Below are 21,418 nucleotides of genomic sequence, written 5' to 3'. Positions count from 1 at the left end.
TTTAATTTCACATTAAGTTAAGGTTTGCGACGTTTTGACATGTAGCGAACAAAGTCATGTTGCATATCGGTATGTTCAGTAGGAATATATCTTTTAAAAATTGACTTTAAAAAAAGAATAACGCCTATCGTTTTTTGACCATATTGGCTTATTTTTGTGATGTTTTACATTTTCGGGATCTTTGTACAAAAGGGAATACTAGTGGTATAAAAACTACACAAGGAAAACTTGTGGGGTAAAAAGCTGGTAGATTTTTTTAAAAGGGTATTTTCTATAAGATTATACTAATTGGCAAAAAAAATTGTTAATTTAAAACACAAAAATAGCACTTCTTATATCTTTAATAAAATTTAAATCAGTTGCCATGGCGACAAAAGATGCATATTGAGCAGCTTTACAAGGTCTACGTCAGAAAACTTTCACTTTAAACATAATATTTGTACCATAAACATCTAAGAAAGCATACATAATTACTACCCACCGGGCTTTGTTTCCATGGTTACAGATTAAAAAGAATTATTTCATTTATGCGATTTGTCACTTTGTTTTATAATTGTACAACTTTTGAAAAGTGCATTGCGCATTTTCATGAAAAAGAAACAATTCCAGCCCAAAAAACGATAAATGAGATTTAATTGTCAAGTATTGTTGTATCACATTTATTAGAAATTAAGATGTTGAGTTTCTTTTTCTAAATACAATACAATATTTTCAATATCCCGGCGGGTTTTCCACGTTTTTGTTTCGTCATAAATTCCGTGTTACATTAGCCCGAACCTGTCTTATATACTACATCCTTGAAATAAATTACCTTTCTTGTTTCATTGCTTGATGTTTGTTTACATAGTTGAACATACAACTGTAACTTTCGCGACACTATAAAGCCCGGCCAGTGGTGGATCCTTCGGCTCAGAAGAGCTAAAAAAAACCTTTTGAAGTTCGTTTTATAATATTTCTTTTCACATATATTCTGAATGAATGTCATGTTCTTTTTACTACATGTACAATCCAATGTAGCATTGATTAGTGGATGTTCCTTCGCTGAAAATATTTAGTGCGCTTGAAAAAAAAAACCAAAAAAACAAAGTGTACATATACACACAAGAATAACTTAAGGTAAGCACGTGCTACGTACATATATGATATTTAATTTAGATTAAAATTGGATGCAAATGTAAACACAATGTTAAAATTGAATGAATATACATGGGTTGCTCTACAATTCTTACAAATACACTAATCGTCCTTCAAATCACAGCATCCGCCGCATCGAATAATTTACAATTGATTAAAACTTTCGGGAAAAAAATCAATTAAAGTTTTCAAATAAAAATCATCGTGCACATTTGTTTAATAAAACTTTGAGCATATGGCGACATAAATTGGATTATTTTTTGATATTGAGTTCATGACATAGCTTTCTTATTCATGACGTCGCATAAAGCAACGTCAAAATGGCACAACGTTATCGTAAATTATACTGTATTTACATATGTATTATACACAAGTAAAGCTTTTTACGAAGACATCATATAACCATTTTATGGAAGTATACACCATATGAAAGAATTTTGAGGAATATCATTTAATTCGGACGCGGGGCCAAATTTGACCCCAAACGTACCTTGTCCTTTTAATCAATAGTAAAGAATTTCAAACCCTATCATGTCATTAAAGTGTACCCCAAAAAAGCAATATGAACTGTGATGATCTACAAAATCCTATATTGTCAGAAATCCCTTTCACAGATGTATCTGAACCGCTCATTACACCCCATGTCATTCCAAATTCCGGTCTGGTCGAAACCTCCACACTGTGAACCAGCCCCGCCATTGGGCTCTCCTGGTCGCCATCCCGTGAAAGTCACCTGACTATTCGGGCGTGTCCATCTGTATTTTCCATTTTGAACCTTGTCATTGATTCCATTCCAAATCCAACCTCCTGAAGCTGAAATACACTGCAGTGTAAGTAGTTTTGTTAACATGCAAACACTGAATTACGATCATGTGTTAAATATTATCATAAACATTGAAATATTCTAAAATGTAATTTTTAAGAATGTGTAACAGGGATGTGATTTTTCTTCTTTACAGAGGAAATCCTCTTATTGGCTCAATTGTCGAAAAAAAGAAGAAGAAACATTCTGAGGTTTGATCTAAAATGATAGAAAATGACATTTTTCCGGGTAGGGTGATGTGTTTCCCTCCTTTTTTGACCAGATTTCCTCTGATTTCTGAGGAATTCAGTCACATCCCTGGTAAGCAGTTTATAAAGACTGAAATACTCTTCTGTAGTCTTGTTATTGTTTGAATAACGTTCTTTTTGAGTATTTGTACTCAAATGGAGATGTCACCAGTTATACCTGTAGTAACGCAATGAGATTGAACTGTGCTGACAATCAGAGTCGTACAATGTACCTGAACGTGTTAGATTTCGTGCTGACATCTACTGTAAGAAATGACTGCGGCATATGAGATTTCCCAGGACCCCCCACCCCCTCGCTTCTAAATTTTGAGCGTTAAGAGAAGGAGCAAATTATATTTATATTTTACATCATCGGATTGACAGGATAAGGGTACGAGTGGGAATTGAACCCACATCCCCCCGTTTACTAAATACATCCTCTAACCCCTGAAACACCGCGATGTGTACGTATTGATTGATTGTATCTTGCTTAACGTCTCGCCTCGAGAATTTTTCACTCATATGGAAACGTCACCAAAACCAGTGAAGGGCTTCAAATTTAAGCCTATGATCGGCGTTTGCGGTCATTGAGCAGTGAGGATTCTTTAGCGTGCCACACCTACTGTGACACGGGACATCTGTTTTTAAGGTCATCTCCGAGGACCCGTGAAATTCACACCTGATGCCGAGCGTTTGGCGATGGAACTGTCACTACCTATTTTAATGACTTAGGTATGTTGTGGCTTGGATTCGAACCCCGGCCTTCCGCATCAATCTCTCACCAGAGGGCGTATTACGCTGCGCTACAACACCTCTGTCAACGTCTGAATGTCAAGATTCTTGGCAAAACTTATTTCTTCCTATTACATTATAAAGTATGATTTTACAAGTTTTAGTGTTAAGCTTAAAATCTTACAGTAAGTTCACAAAAACAACGAATTGCATGATTATTCTAGTATTGTTGGATGAATGAATATTTATATAAAACCTTTTAATTCGCCCAGGTGTCTCAAATTTACCAGCTTCTGCGTTTATAAAACTCAGACAAGTGTTTGATTTGCTTAGATATGTGATCATTACAGTTTGATATGCTAAGTTAGTTTTAGTACGTTTTGATATCATTTTTAGACGTTGACAGAGGTATTAGTGGAGCGTAGCGGGAACGATAACTCTGGGTAGAGATTGCTTCCGCATGTGGGGCGAACGATCTAACCCCTCGGCCACCGCGGCGGTTGTACGTATCGAAGTACTCTCAAGTGCAAGTAGTTTTGTATGTGATCGTAACTGTTTTCATTAAAGATGACGTCTTCATACTTTATCAAATTGGTTGGTTGATTCATTGATTGGGGTTTTGCGCCGTTTTTGGCAATATTTCAGCCATTTTACGGCGTTCATTGTGTATTGTATAACGTCCCTCTTGAAAATACTGGAGACGTGACTCCATGCCGGTGAAGGACTGCAAAATTTAGGCCTTTGCTTTGCGCTGACGGTCGTTTAACCACCTGTGACACGGGATCTCGGTTTTTGCGGTCTTATCTGAAGGACCGCCCTATTTAGTCTCTTCTTCTGACTAGCAAGGATACTGAGGACGTATTCTACTCCGGATCCCCCCAGGACCTTTGTCAAATAAAATTAGAGTACTTGAGTGACCACATCGTACCTAATGAATTCAGAAGAGATTCGTGAACATTGTTGGGTAATTACACGTTTCGAAGAATGAGTCGAAGAATGTTTCACTCATATTGATACGTCACCAATTGTAGATGAAGTACCTCAAATTTAGACCTATGCGTAGCGCTTATGATCGTAGCAGTAAGTGTTCTTTAACATGCCAACGCCTGCCCCGACACGGTACCTAACTTTTTAAGGCCATACCCGAAAGACCCGCTATTCTCACTTCTAAATGCCGCGCGTTTTTGGTGATGGATCAAATCACTATTTATGTTTACGTCACATGTTTGACATGGCACGATCGGGGCTCGAACCCATAACCTCCCGATTACGAAGCGTACGCTCTACCGCTGAGCTAACGAGACCGGTTCAAATCAGTTGATAAACATGTATGAACACCAATCCATATGCAGGTTATAATGGATTATTTCTACACAAATATATGTAAATCGATAAAGAAGAAACGAACTATGGAATTCCTTTGTTAACCATGTGTTCTCCTCCTCCGTGTCGATCTCCACCAGATACCCCTCATGCTGTTGACACGTCACCTGAAATAGGGGTAATGTTACGTTACGTACATGTGTTAAAATCTCTCCTACATCACATGTATTTAGCTTAAAAGTTGTCCAATTAGAATTTTACACAGGTATGATTTTTAAAATCATATGCGTTCAATGAAAATTTTTGGGGTTTTTTTTGGGATGCCAGCCTCTCTCTCTAAGTACAATTTTACCCTAGCAAATAAGAGATTTTGATGAATATATTTACATTTAAAATCTCCTTATGGCAATCCATGTACAATGCGCACTATCTCACCAGATGGCGCGTTTCATATGCGACTATTACTTCCTGACGGTAGAATATTTTTTACTATCTCTTTAACTAAATCACTACACGCTAGTGGAGCGATGCCACTGAATGTTTTACGATGTACATGTTTGCTCTAAAATTGTTTTCTATTATTTTGATATTCTAGCATTCAAGAAATCAAATCCCTAAACAAAATGGTACATTTCTGTTATCAAACGTAGCGCTCGATACGTTGATTAACACGCTCCACCTATATGAATGTCTTCATATACTCCGCAAAGGCGGATCCAGCGCCGACGTGCCGCCCCCCCCCCCCCCTCCCCCACTTGAATTGTTTTGTTGTTGGTTTAATTCTTTTGTGTACAACAAGCAATTAGTTTCAGTTTAGCCTTTATTTATCCCCCCCCCCCCACTTTTTTCACTCGCATCATACGCCGACTATATATGTGTACGGTACGATATATTTTCCGGAATATCATTTTGCGACCATGCATATTCTAACAGAAGGACAAGACTCGTTTAATCCGGTGTAGAAACAAGAGGCCCAAGGGCCTAGAATCGCTCTTCTGATAAATTGTACAACCCCACCATTTCTATTCTTAGCCTCTTAGTATTCTAAATCTTTAGTTAAATCCTAAGAATTCAAAAAAAGTAGGTCAATGTGATCTACTTTTTGGTTTACACAATTTGAGAACCCAAGAAATATCAACTGACAAAGTTTGATGATTTTAAGCCAATTAGTATCTGAATATTGAAATATAGCTGTCAAATTCCAATCGTAGGTCATGGTGACCTACTTTTTGGTCAGCGAACTCCAAACATGCAAGACCCAACAACTGACAAAGTTTGATGACTGTAGGTCAAATAGTATCTGAAATATATAAATATAGCCGTCCAATTCCAAAAGTAGGTCAAGGTGACCTACTTTTTGGTCGAAACCCTTCGAACATGCAAGACCCATCAACTGACAAAGTTTGATGACTGTAAGTCAAATAGTATCTGAAATATATAAATATAGCCGTCAAATTCCAAAAGTAGGTCAAGGTGACCTACTTTTTGGTCGACACACTTCGTAGACTCAAGATACATCAACTGTCAAAGTTTGATGATTGTAGGTCAATTAGTGACTGAAATATATAAATATAACTGTCAAATGCCAAAAGTAGGTCACAGTGACCTACTTTTGGTCGATACACTCCGAAGACTCAAGATGCATCAACTGACAAAGTTTGATGATTGTAGGTCAAATAGTCTCTGAAATATAGTAATTTAGCTGTCAAATACCAAAAGTAGGTCACAGTGACCTACTTTTTGGTCGACACAAACCGAAGACTGAAGACGCATCAACTGACAAAGTTTGATGATCCTAGGTTTTACAGTGCCCAAAATATGCATCTAAAATTGAAAATGTGAAATTTGAATATCTACAAAATTCAAAAAGTAGGTCACTGTGACCTACTTTTTTTATAAATATTTTTCAAGGCCTCAAGATGCATCAACTTACAAGATTTGATGATTCTAAACCTCTCAGTATTTGAACTAACAACTTAAAATATATCTATAAATGATAAGCCATAAAATTCAGAAAGTAGGTCACGGTGACCTATTTTTCAGTTGACGCATTTCAAGGTCCCATGATCCACCAACTGACAAGTTTTGATGATCATAGGCTTCAAAGTGTCCAAGATATGCATCAAAATTAATTTTAAAATAAATACCTGCAAAATTCAAAAAGTAGGTCACCGTGACCTACATTTGAGACAACTTGAAACAAGGTCCTAAGATGCATCAACTGTCAAAATTTGATGATCCTAGTCCTTATAATGACTAAAATATCAAAGATTTAAGGAAATAGAAATTTAGGTCAACTTTGAAGTGACCTTGAGACCACGCCCTTTGCCCCAGGGTAATGCCTTGAACAATTTTTAATCTACAACATATCCTCATCCTTATGTGTAAGTGTGGTGATAATCTGTCCAGTGGTTCTTGAGAAGAAGATTTTTTAGCAACCACTACTTTTGTTTGTATTTTCCTGATTATCTCCCCTTGTTAAAGGGTCACATCCCTCTATTTAGTATGTATGAAAGCCCTTGGGCCAATGATACCCTGTAACAAATTTGAAAAAAATTGGCCAAGGGGTTCTTGAGTTATAGCCCTTTTTCTAAAAAGTTTACGCACACCGCACAAATGGCCATAGCATTAGCTCTTTGAGCCTTCGGCTCAGAAGAGCTAAAAACCCACGATGGACGAAATTGAAAAGTTTAAATCACTTCGACGATCGTGACAAGGGTCGAAGTCAGGTCATTTATACAGAAATTATAAGCAGTATTCGAGATATGATAAGAGACTGTCCTAGGGAAGATATTCTACAGAGATTGAAAGAAGACACGCTGGCAAATGCACTCATTGCAGATGGTATTGACCATTTATGTTAAGATGCTAAAGCGGTTCCCGGTGACGGGAATTGCTTATACAACTGCGTTTCCATCTACGTAACAAGTAATTTAGATCTAAATGTTATACACGATACAATACAGGCATGTCAGGCCTAAAATAAAAATTGTTGTGTTTCCTCTACCCGACCGCCCCTAAATTTTGACCCCGACCCAAACGATTTTTTTTACCAAATAAATCCAAACTCTGAAAACTAAATATAAAACTGTTCTACCTCTTTGTAACCAATGTAAAGATATGGGCAAATCAGCATTTGTTCAGAGGCCTTATGGACACAAAAAATCGACTGTTCATTTCAATTACAAATTTATATAATTGTTGTTGAATTTACAATGTATTTGCATCTATTTCTACCTACCTAACCTTTTTTTTCTGGAGCGTTAGATGAAACACAACTTTTTTTTTTTTGCCCCATTGTGATATGTTACATAGATTTCAATAGTGTTACTTTAGGCCTATATGAAGTGGCGGATTTAGAAAGGAAGTGGGGGGGGGGGGGGGTCCAGCCCTCCCCCCTTTTTTCGACAAATTTTTAAAATGACGTTAGTAAAACCCCAGACATGACACATTAAATGGCTGATATACTTGACTTTCACATACATGTGCACCCCCTTTTTTGACATCCTGGATCCACCACTTTGATATGTCTAATCTAATGAATCCGTTTAGTTTCAATTATAGGTATGCTGAAATAAACATTTTTCTAAAGTTTTGGGGAAAATTAAACAAGGAATGCGCTGTATAACTGTACATTAAATCATTTTAGAAAGCTAAAATTATAATTAATATTACGATGAATTGATTTTTACATAAAATGGGTATACATGTATATATAAAACGTAGCTTGAATTTTAACAGACTTTCAATGGGGTACTGTATTTACTGTTTTGATAATATTAGTTAAAGTCATAGCCAATGTAGTTATAAACATTTTTCCTTTAAAACAATTTCAAATATTTCTTTTTTATTTAGGAGACACAAGTCTGTCGTGGAGGATAAGAATTCTTGTTGCAGCCAATTTTTTTTTATACGAGTCAGTGATTATGCTGATCATCCTATACTCAAAGATGCTCTTGCCAGTAAAAATATATTTACTGATCACGGTGATACTTTGTTTTCACTTCTATTATCGAATGATGGTGGTGCAATTTTCGACAGAACACGGAACAGGGAAGATGCTATTATAAGTGAAGCGATGAAAACTTGTGATGATAAAGCATGGTCTTCTATGATAAACTTACTCGGTTTGTCCAGTGTGTTCAATCTTTGCATCGAGTCTGTGTACCCAAATGCAAATGGAGGATTGTGTCCACTATTTAATAGGTCAGTTTACCCTCTGAACAGAGCAAATATCGAGAAACAGGCAAAGTTCGGAATTTTATGGTCCCGGGATGGTAATTTAGACGTGCAGCCCGGTTTCGCATATGAGCCTAGTCATTACGCTCTACTTATTCCAATTTATGATGAGGTCAACAGCTCAGAAAAACGTGAAGAGAAAGTTTCACAACAATCATTGGTGTCATCATTTTTCACAGAAGGAACACGAAAGGGAAAATTGTAGACAGAGAGTGCCGCTGACAATAGTATAATTCCCAGTATATCGGAACCTGAAGTGAGCCATTGTACGCCTGATCTTGATGAACCTAAACCGAGCATAAGCCATCAGGAATTTGTTCCTTCATCATCAAGAAAAGATGATAATTGCGCCTTTGATATTTCAAATTATATTGATGAAGGTCTTGTACTTGACGATGTAACTAAAACAAAAATTGACGAAAATAGAATTCCACCCGCAGGATACCATTTTTCATCAACAAATTACAAGGATAAACGAAGGAAAAGTGGATTTTCAACCAGGCACTGCAAAAGAGAGTGGCTTGAAAAATATGAACATTTGTGCTATTCACAATTACAGGATGGACTTCAATGCCTTGCGTGTACTTTGTTTCTCAGCTAAATAAAACATTACAAGGGATAATCTAATTTTGTCAGAGCACCTTGTAAGGACTGGAAACATTTATTAGAATACTGGCAGTTGCATGAAAAATGCCAATACCACCAGGTTTCAAAGGTCAAGTTCGACAATTTCATGCTTCGTCATAAAGACCCTTCACTTCGAATAGACACACAAATAACCGAGCATGCTGGTGTGAACTTCGAAAGAAATGTAGCTATCTTGGTTTCTATTATCAAGTGCTTGGCATTTTGCGGTAGATAAGGGGTATCCATTAGGGGTCATAGAGATGATGCAACATCCGCCTCTATTAATAAAGGGAATTTCAATGCTTTACTATATATGCCAATCGATGCAGGCGATGCAGTTTTTAAAAATCATTTATTAGAAGGACCCAGAAATGCATCATATATTTCAAAATCTGCGCAAAATAACCTTTTGGAATGCATAGGAAATTGCATTCAGTTGGAAATCGTTACAGAGATTAAAAACCAAGAAGGACACAATTTTTTTTTTTTGCGATTAAAGCAGATGAAATTAGAGACATTTCAAACTGGGATCGGTTGGGAATTGCCGTTCAATACATTAAGGACAACAACGCTGTGGAAAGAATTCTTCAGTATGTTTATTGCCAGTCTACATAAGTGTATTCAGGAATGTGGACTTGATGTAGGAATGTGCAGAGCGCAAACGTACGATGGCGCTGGAAATATGAGTGGAAGGTTAAAGGGGTTTAGGACTCTATTCCTGAATTATGCACCTAGAGTACATTATTTTCACTGTGCTAGTCACATTTTGAATTTGTCCCTGGGCCAAAGTTGTGCACAAGTTGAAGTACAATGCATGATGTCAACACTAAAAGAAGTCGCGCTGTTCTTCAAATACTCTCCAAAGCGACAGTGACTCCTAGAATCTTGTATTGAGACAGTCAATTGCGAACGGAAAGCCTCTGGAAAACCTAATTTTAGCAACCAAAAGGTGAAGCTTTTGTGCGAAACTAGACGGGTCGAGGGACATACATCTCTTTAGGAATTTGAAGACACGTATGAAGCAGTTGTAGAATGCATGACAAGGATATGTGGTCCACAATCAAGGAAATATTTTTGGGATTCAAAGACACTTACGGAAGGAAGAAGTCTGCTTACATCCATCTCAACACCAGGATTTCTTTGCGCATTTGCCTGCAACCGTTAGCTGTTTGGATTTACTAAATCTGAGTCTTCTTCTCCAGGGATCGCATCAAGATGTCGTGACCGCTTATGAAGAAATTGGTTTGATAGTAAATGAACTGAAAGACATTCGTGAAAAAGCAGACGCTGAATTCAAACTAAACGTACTCCCGGTAATGGAAAAACTTGCTCTTTTTAGTGACACAAGCATTTTGGTTCCCATGAGATGCAAACGCCAGACTCGTCGTGGAAATATTGAGGCAAATTCAACAGAAGAGTACTGGCGACGTACTATTTTTATTCCAATGGTGGATCATCTAGTTTCTGAGGTGACAGATCGATTTCAAAATCTCTCTCAGTATGCTGTTCTTGGATTTCATTTGCTACCACGCTCTTGCTTCTTTAAACGATCAGGCGATATCAGATATCAAGGATTTCTTCAGTGATGATATGCCAGCCCAGGCTAATTTTGATCAGGAATTGAAACTATGGAAATGAAACTGGCTGAATATCGAGGACTCTCCCCCCTCAACCTTGTCTACTGTCATGCAAGCAACACATGCAGGGATGTTCCCAAATATTCACCGAATATTGACACTACTGCTACTTGTAAACGTCTCCAGTGCAACTGTCGAACGTGGGAACTCTGCGATTAAGCGAATCAAAACATCTCAAAGAAGTACAATGGGACAAGACCGCGTAAATTCGCTGACTCTCTTACATATTCATAAAGACTATCGAAAAATCGTCGACATGTTTATTAGAAAGAATCCTCGCAGAATGATGTCGGGTAATCCTCTGAAATAAAATAGATTTCCATTACTATGTTCCTTATTTCTTTTTATGATTAAGATAAGTTTCAGTTTTCAATGGCTGTCGTGGATGTAAATTTGAGTTAGGGCCTACAATTATGTTTTATTCATTACCAAAAAAATTACAAACGCCCACAAAAGAGCAAAATATACGTATGAAGACGTTATATATTCATTATCTAAATGAAAAAGAACCCACTCTCTTATTGGCACAATTTCGTTAACTTCCGGGGGCTTCGCCCCCTGCACCCCCATCAGTACAAAGCTTCAAGGCAACCCCAGCTTTCTACTGCGCCCCCTGTTATGAAATTCCTGGATCCGCCACTGCTCCGGTATATCACGGAATGTATATATTCAGTTGTAAATAATCTAGTACAAAAGGACTTCAAACCATGCCTATTGTCTTATGGATTGCTCTACATGTTTACTGTAAACACTCGGAATTAAATACTCACGTAAAATGCTTCAAACAAAACATATTTCCAAATTCAATACCTAGATGACGAAACATGAGTTGAATACAAAGAAAATGCTAATGAACAGCGAATACTAGTGGGAGAATATCACAATGGCACAGTAAAATTTATTCGATTGAAATATATATTTACGCGACAATTTCCGCCACAGTGAACAGGTCCAGACCGGAGATTCTGAAATAAAGGCCAACTAGAACTATCGCAATGGGACTGATACCCCCGCAGAGCACACTGGATCGTGGAAAATAGTGAATTTGTGCTCATTAATTGAGAAAAAATGGGTTTAAAATATACTCTGGAAAATGAAAATATAACACAATTCTTCAAAAGGAAAAAGTACCCCTGTTTAAAACTCTCATTCAAAAAAGAAGGTGCATAACGTCAATGTTCATATAAGATATACATAAAGTTTGAATAAAATCTCCCCATCGATGTTAGATATATGCTCGGGAGAAATAATGTCTACGGACCGACTTGTAGGAGTTGTGAGATTGGTCGTTGTTCGTTATCTTCACCTTCCAGTATATTCCCCTGAATTTCATATGCGATGACTGAAAATCTTACCGAGGCTATATCGTGTACATCTGAGGTCATGTTCAGAAAATAACAGTGACCGCCAAAGGGAGACCATCCTGGCTGACACGCTGTGCAAAATAGATAGATACTATGTTAATATCTTGTTCAATATATTGTTTACTGTCGTCAACATTGGATTACAGAATTTCAATATTTGAATGAAATTGGAGTATTCACAAACCACCAGTATCATGATGAACCGGTTAACGGTTTCAGAATCTCTGGCTTATGTGACTAGTGCAAAAGCGAGATTTCCAGTGGAACGGACTGAGATGACACGTTTTTGACTGAATAAACAAAGGGGTGTAAAACGAAACCACAAGACATTACATTCAATTTATAGCAAAATGATTGTTTCCAGTTTAGAATTTCTTTTTGCCAGTTCTGAAAAAAATATTTGTCATTAGCGAAAATGGCGAAACCCAGCCCTAGAAACTGTTCTTTTAATAAATTCATTTATTGAATAAATACCAGGAGACTCGTAATGAACTGCTTTTATTGCAGGAGGTTTGATTAAGTCATAAATTAATAATACCTGGTTAATGATGGATAGGAGTTAACATGCATGCTAAGCTATTTCACATTTGACTCATAAAATATGTAAACCCATGTTGGGTTGGCGTTTCAAACTTCAAACACCGTAATTCACGTCATTCAGGGGAATATTAGTGCTTGTAAATTCGAACCTAGATATTGATGATACCGATGCTATAGAAATATTTAGAATTTAATTTAAATGCAAATGAATTCTTAGTTTACTTTCCAATGTAATTATGCAAATAGACACTGTTTATGTAGTAAATGCATGTAAACAACTTAATCTAAGTAATTAACTATTACATTATATATCATTATTTTGAACAAATGCGTTTCATACAATATTTATCATATGTTAACATAAGGTTTATGCAGCAGACTGAGATATAGATATAGATAGGTAGAATGTTTTATTTCTACATTTTTAGTTCTTTGCTTTCGAAATTTTTCCAGACCTTAAAATAAACAAATTAACGTACTATGTTTATCAGGATTCGTGCGCGCATTGTTCACAACCGCATCACATTCATGAGGAAATGGATATCATTACGATTGATTGAATGAATATTGTTTAAGTCCCTCTCGAGAATATTTCACTCATATGGAGACGTCACCACGGCCGGTGAAAGGCTGCACAATTTAGGCCTATGCTCGGCGCTTAAGGCCGTTTGAGCAGGGATAGATCTTTATCGTGCCAAACCTGCTGTGTCACGGGACCTCGGTTTCTGTGGTCAAATCCGAAGGACTGTTCCATTTAGTCGCCCCATACGACAAGCAAGGTGTACTGAGGACTTACAGATATTCTAACTCAGATCCCCACGGGGAGATTATACAAGAGGACCCCCATTTACTGACAGTGTGTAACGCACACAATTACAACACACATATAAATGTTAGTGTTGATATGCCATTAACCATGTGTATTGTACAGTTCGGTGTGTAATAACTGTGTCAGTTTGTTTATTTTTACGTCTCTTCGATATTTTTACTCACTGAAACGTCACCACAAACTTGGTCCTAAGCTTAGCGCCCAGGGCCGAAGCAGTGAGGGTTCTTTAATGTGACATGCCTGCTGCGACACGGGACCTCCGATTTTATGGTCATATAAAAAACACCCCGTGATTCTCACTTGTAAATGCCGAGCGTTTGGTGAAGGAGCAACCACTACCGACATTTTGGGTAGTAGGTTTAACGCTGCCATGGCACGAGAGGGGCTCGAACTGATGATCCCCTGGTCACGAAGAAAACGCTCTTCCGCGAACAGTTTTGTGGGTGCGCAATACATTTCTCGGTCTGCAGTATTACCATCGGTGTGAAGTATTATTGAAAATGTTTAATATAATTTTAGGCATATGATGCAATCATCGGTGCATAATATAATTGTTGATGTAATCGACATATTAAACACATGTAATATATGCTGTATTAATAGCCTTCTGTACAAAATGCTGAAGCCCGTTTCGCTGTCAACACTTGTTGGGACGCGATAAACCGTTATCACAGTAAACGTTTCAAACTTTCGCACAGAAATGCTTTGCAAGAAAACAAAGACAACTGAATTTCGAATTCATATTGAATTGTCGGTATGTATTGATATTGATCATGAATGAAATATTTCCTGAATTAAATTGAAATTTTCCAAGTAAACTAATGTGTTCAATAATGATTTAAAGAATTATACCTTACCATTTAAGTTCACCAACAATCGCCATCCAAAACGCAGCTGATTCCAGTTAACAAGTTTACTGTTCATGTGAGATTTAAGTAGTATACAAGACCTCAAGTTACGGTTGTACAATATTCCTGCACAATGCGATTTAAGAACCGAACATTCAACTCCACACTCAATATACCCCAACTTTTCAAGCTCTGCGAGGTAATGGGTAGAATCCACGGGCAGTACGTCATCATAAGCGGGAAGCCTGGTAAATTGCGTTTTGCGATTTAAAGCGCAACATTTCTTGAATGGAACAAGAAAAGAAATGCATAGAAAAAGAATATACATCTCTCTCAGATATTGCAACATAACCATCTTCGTGTTCTATAACGTTTATTTACGACATGTAGTAGTCTTTTCTGTTGATTTAAAGTATAAACTTATTCTTTTAAGGTCAGTCACGCTATAAATTTAAACTTACGAAAGATATTCGTTTAAAAATATGTTCTTACGAAAGTCTTAAACGCATATTAAACGAAGAATATAAAAACATTTAAATCCCAAATTATTTTCCTTTAGTTGTGAATAGTTCAGTCTCCCTAATCTGACAAGACAGAAAATTATGCGACGGAGCTAGGTGGTACACACGCTTATTTTAAAATCAATACCTTTAATTATACGGTCGGTTCAACGCATCAATTACATTCTCATTAGTTATAAATACGAAAAGCGTGAAATTAATCTATATTTAACAGTTGTACCTTATTGATGAATTCAAAATGAAAAAATGCGACATTTCTGAAATATGAGAAATGATTTCAACTTCTCCATCGTCAACTTCCTATATTTATGTAGCAATATTCCATTATCAGCTGATTGTATCCTGCTTAACGTCTCGTTCGAGAGTATTTCACTGATATGGAGACGTCATCAAGACCGGTGAAGAGAAGAAGCAACTGAAAAAAAGTATTATCTTCAATTTATCGTGAGGAATGTCAATTGCGTTACAAAGACGACTATTTTCCCCAAGTCTAAAAATAGATATTTCCTTTCAGTTTCAAAGTACAAAACCTTTTGTACAAGCTAAAATACGTATCTACTTCTTTGTTAATATTAGTTTGCAAGTCTATCCAAATAATGAACATGATGCCATTTTCCCACGTAAATTAACTGTATAGAAATATGAACTATTTTAGAATATAGGGTAAATTACCGTTGCATTTTGGTTTCTTATATTTATATCAAATAATAATATTCTAAACACACTTTGAATGCTACAATAATAGATATTTTAGATTCAAAACAATATGTAAAGATATAATGTAATTCACTGCCAAACTGACTCTGGATTTGTTTCAAATGTGTGTAGAATATAAATCGTTCATTACAGAGCTGCCGTATGAAAGGTGAAAATAATGAATAGAGATCAATCTCATTATTCCTATAAGCAATACAAACAAACAAAAAGAGCGTCGGGAAAACACGGACCCATGAATATACCACAGATAGGATCAGGTTCCTAGGAGGAGTAAGCATCCATTGTCGACTGGTCACACCCGCCGTGAGCCCTAGAGAGAGAGAGAGAGAGAGAGAGAGAGAGAGAGAGAGAGAGAGAGAGAGAGAGAGAGAGAGAAATTTCTAATTAAATACAGTGGTTGGCCATCTATTATTTGTTTGTATTTTCAATTTCATTTCTCTCTCAGTTATGCTGCCTTCGTTGTGGGTTACTTTAGATCAATCTTATTTAACCGAACTGGGATAATTTCATCCAAGATATTTCACTAGAATATCAGTGGGGAATATTATAGTGGGAGTATGGAAATGAACCGGGGTCCAATACCTAATATGACTACGCAACAAACTAAATCCTTTGAAGCTGTGAATGTTTGGGCTTTAATGAATATTTAAAGGTATGTTTAGACACAAGTATACTAGAAAAATGCGGTAAGATAAGTTTTTGATATTGAAATTATAAGACAATGATGCCAGAATACAACGATATAAGGCCGCAGCCACGTGCATCTTTTTCTGCGCCGTAAATCGAAGGTTTTTATAAGATGTAGTTATCTATCACACTTCAGACAAAATTGTTGAAATTTGAAATCTAACTGGGTAGATCTTGGTCACATGGCGCCGTGAAAAAACCTATTATGCAAGAAAAATCCGTATTGAGCGATTATTTATTGTCGGGTTGGACTTGCAGCCGTACCAAATTGGGAAGCAATTAATTGTATGACATAGACCCCCACATATACAGTTAGAGATCTTCGACCAATCTCTACCCAGAGTTATCGTTCCTTACACTCACTTACACCTCTGTAAATGGCTCAGTGTTTTACAAGATTTTTGTAAAATGGCACGTATGCTCAAGTATTGTTTTGACTTCAGTTACAAAAATATACATAAATAAATAAATATTGAGCAGATGTCAAGTCTTTTTGTGACACAAGAAGCATTGATTTGGGTTGAAACGTTGATATTGGGTAGTTCTAATGCACCAGGGCACCTATTCACAAAATGTCTTGCGACTAAGTTCAAAATTTACAAACACTGTAATTTCCTTATTTTTCATTTCTTGTACACTTTCTTAATTAATATGTAAAGTACATCCATGGTTGATAAAAGTTGAATACATACTTATGACCTTGTGATCGGTATTTGATTATCAAACAGAATTCTTTTTTCCATCTTAGTCGTAAGATATTTTGTGAATAAGGGCCCAGGCCTGTAGATCGGTACATGAAGAATATATAGTAATGAAAAAAAATATACAAATAGTTGCTTGTCCTACATTTTCCAGATATTTTATAAAATAGTTCTTAGTTTTATTAGCCGTAAAAAAGTGGATTTACATGTGGAATAACATTGCTTATTTTTAGACGTTAACAGAGGTGTAAGTGAGAGCAAGGAACGACAACTCTGGGTAGAGATTGGTCTTCGACGTGATAAATTCGTTACAGTTATTTAGGGACCTGATACGGAAAAATACATGGTGTGAAAAGAAAACCCGTATTGGACGAGGCGGCTAATCAACTGTGTAACTAATAGTACTAGATATATAGATACTCTGATATAAAACTTATACGGTACCAATTTTGATGCACCAGATGCGCATTACGACAAATAATGTCTCTTCATTGATGTTCAACCGAAATTTTTGAAATCTGAAATACCAGTACACTTTTAGGCCCGAAGAGCTATTTTAGGGAAAACAGAGTGCCAAAAAGGTCAAATTCGTCAAAGGATAAGAGCTATGCATGAGGGATATAATCCTTAGTTCTGATCTGTTCCGATATTTTACAGAGAGCTACCGTTCTGCAACTATTAATACCTAAAACAAATATTTACATTTTACATATTTGTGACATTAAGAATACCAAAAGTATTTTAAACAGAAGGCCATTAATAATGCAGCAAGGCGTCATGTTTTATCTTTATATGCAATACAACAGCAGGCTACTCAGTTTCCCCGATCAATATATACCCTCGACTAAATCTAATTCCTCAATATAGAACAGTATGCTGCGCACAATGTATATTTGTCTTACCTAGTTTCAAATAAGATAAAAATAATAATATATGACCTTCCTTTAAAGACCTTTGTCTGAAAGCCATTTGCTTATCACTTATTTGTATAGTATATCATCTATCAGTTTACAAAAACTGTTGAAATATAGAATTTGTTTCATATGTAAGGTACATATTCTGAATACCCAGACCTTTCCAAAATGGCCTTTGTCCAAAAGTATCTCTCACAAGGTATATTTGATAAATTATGATCAATTTCTGGTGAAAGGTTTAGAAGATTCGAAGTTTGATATTCACAAGCCCATGGGCCACATCGCTCACCTGAGTCACCTTGGTCCTTATTTTAAGATTTTCCTTATGTATTCGCACGTAAAACTTTGATCTCTATTGTGGTTTGGTGACCCCAACCTATCTCCGGAGTCCATGATTTTTTTTAAAAAAATTCCCCACCACATTCAACAATTTGTCAGTTATATAGTGGCGCCCAGTTTTTGTTAGTGGAAGAGAGAACCCAGATACAATTTTCCTGGGAAGAGAACACCGACCTTTCGGAAGTAAACTGGGAAACTTTTTCACTTACCGGCGCGAGCGACCCCGCGCTGACCAGAGGTGAGAGACCGTGTGGTATTGAGCGCGATGCTCTAACCACTCGACCACGGAGCCCCTCCATAATTTTTACAAACTTGAATCTACATTATAACAAGAAGCTTTCATATTTAAATGTAAACTTCTCTGGTCCAATGCTTCTTGAGGATAAGATTTTAAAAAGACTTTCTCATTATATTCGTATGTAAAACGTTATTTATTTTCCCATTTCAAATAATAAGGATATGGTCTTTGCCAGTAAAACGGGTATATAGCCAATACTGTACGTACATTGTTACTTCGCAATGAAGAATACTTATTCAATCATAAAGTACATTGCATTTATTGTTGTTGGTTTGCTGTTTTCCGCCACACTCAACAATCTGGTGGCGCCAAGTTTTTATTGGAGGAAGAGAGAACCCAGATACAACGCAACTGGGAAGAGAACACCGACCTTCTGATAGTAAATTGGGAAACTTTCTCACCGGCTCGAACGGGATTCGAACCTTCACCCACCAGAGGTGAGAGTCCGTGTGATGTTGAGCGCGATGCTCAAACCACTCGGCCACGGAGACACCCCCCTTACATTGAAGTAACCATGCATGCGGCGAATTATTCATTTTATTCGAAAATTGAATGTATGATTTCAGCTCACTTGAACCGAAGGCTCAATTGAGCTTTTGTAATCCAAACTTTCCGTTGTCTGTCGTTGTGTAAATTTTCACATTTCCATCTTGATAGCCACTTGGCCAATTTTGATCAAGTTTGGCAAAAATCACCCTTAGGTGAAGGGGATTCAGGTTTGTTTAAATGAGGAGCAACCCCCTTCCCCAAAAGGAAGATAATAGCAAAAATACACAGATAACTTTAAAAAAAATCTCCCTTCACCAGAACCACTGGGCCAATTTTAATCAAACTCGATACAAATTATCTTTGAGTGACGAAATTCACGTTTCTTCGAATGAAGGACCATACCACCTTCGAAGGGGAGATAATCACAAAAATAGGGTGTGGTCATGAAAGAATCTTCTCAAGAACCACTAGGTCAGATAAATTCAAATTCCATGATATCTTTCTGACATACATGTAGTGCAGATTTAAGTTTGTAAAAATCATGCCACCCTGGGAGTAGTGTCGGACCACAATATGATTAAAAGTTTTGAATGCGAATATATAGGAAAAATCTTCTCAAGAACCACTGGACTAGATAAGTTTTCGATTTCCTTGGCAGGTTTCTGACATAGTACAGATTCAATTTTGTTAAAACCATGGCCCCTGGGAGTAGAATGGAGTCACAACAGGGACTCAAAATGTTACATGCGTGCCTGTAGGGTGAAATCTTTAAAGTTCTGAGAAAGAACCACTGTTTCTTTCAGACAAGTTCAAAGGACAAGGTACGTTTGGGGCCAAATTTGGCCCCGCGTCCAAATTAAATGATATTTCTCAAAATTCTTTCATAGGGTGTATACTTCCATAAAATGGTTATGATATCTTCGTAAAAAGCTTTACTTATGTATAATACATATGTAAATACAGTATAGTTTACGATAACGTTGTGCCATTTTGACGTTACTTTATGCGACGTCATGAACAAGAAAGCTATGTCATGAACTCAATATGAAAATAATCCAATTTATGTCGCCGTATGCTCAAAGTTTTATTAAACAAATGTGCACTATGATTTTTATTTGAAAAGTTTAATTGACTATTTTCGAAAGTTTTAATCAATTGTAGATAATTCGATGCGGCGGATGCTGTGATTTGAAGGACGATTAGTGTAATTGTATCTAAGAATTGTAGAACAACCCATATATATTCATTCAATTTTAACATTATATTTACATTTGCATCCAATTTGCATTGTTTTTATTCTAAATTAAATGAATATCATATATGTACGTAGCGTGTGGTTACCTTAAGTTATTCTTAACCTAACAAAAAATAATCTTGTCGGTATTATATTCAATGTTTTAGCATTTACACTTACATCTATTAATTACACTCTTTATTTGAAAAAAAAAATGTACAGGCTCCTGACAATTATCTTTAAATAACAAATCTTTCAATGCATTAGTATTTACGCAAAGGAAAAAAGTTTGAATCATAAATCATATCATTGTCTCAAACCACGTCCGAAGTCCGCATGGTAGAGGATCGTATATTTTTAACCCCCCCCCCCTCCCCTTCTACCTTTTGATACATGCCGATTTAGTCAGAGATATGAAAACAACTTTGGTTTCCCTATCTAATAAATCATTCAACAATTCCTTTTCGGCCAGTTTCTAATGATGAATGAAGCAGAAACTGTCTATTAACAGTACCAAAGTCAATCACTATGACAGTGCATCAGCATATATAATGCCGTCAGTCAAAGATATTTATATTTTCCAGCAATTGTCAAAATAATGAAAGGTGTAAGATCTAATCAGTTTTTGACACTAAGTTTTTTCACTATACTAGTGAAAAGGACTACTAGAATCTATAATTTACTAGTCCTGCTGATTTGTGACTAGTCCGGCTGCTGAAAGTAGACGGCCGAGTCGTGATGCGACGAGGGGAAGAGTGCGAGAGGGGCTTGTCCCCTCTTAAAGAGGGTGGGAGTCCGGGAAAAAAATCTAGATGCAAATTGTTCATTTGAGACAAATAAATGAAAATTTTATGACCAAATCTAACCTCTTTTTCCTGATTCTCTCATCAAACCATCATATTTATGCATGAATATCATGAAGAATAGGTTGATGTGTAGCATAGTACCGTATTTTGTCGAATATGATATGCACTTTTTTTCCCAAGGATTTTTGGTGTGAGAAAAGGGTGCGCATTGTTTACCAAATATTTTTTTTTTCCAGGTGAAAATCGGCAGTAAAGTAATGTTTTACTCGGAGACATATCGTATGCTTGTTCGCTTTGTTCACCTAATCGATCTCAAGGAAATTACTACAGAACGTAAAATTGTAGAAAATGTTATGCTTAGCAATATGTAAATAATTAAATGATTATAA

This window comes from Ostrea edulis, chromosome 8 (genome assembly GCF_947568905.1).
Source record: "Ostrea edulis chromosome 8, xbOstEdul1.1, whole genome shotgun sequence".
Taxonomy (NCBI): domain Eukaryota; kingdom Metazoa; phylum Mollusca; class Bivalvia; order Ostreida; family Ostreidae; genus Ostrea; species Ostrea edulis.
The sequence above is the reverse complement of the archived record's forward strand: the minus strand, read 5'-3'. Positions refer to the sequence as shown.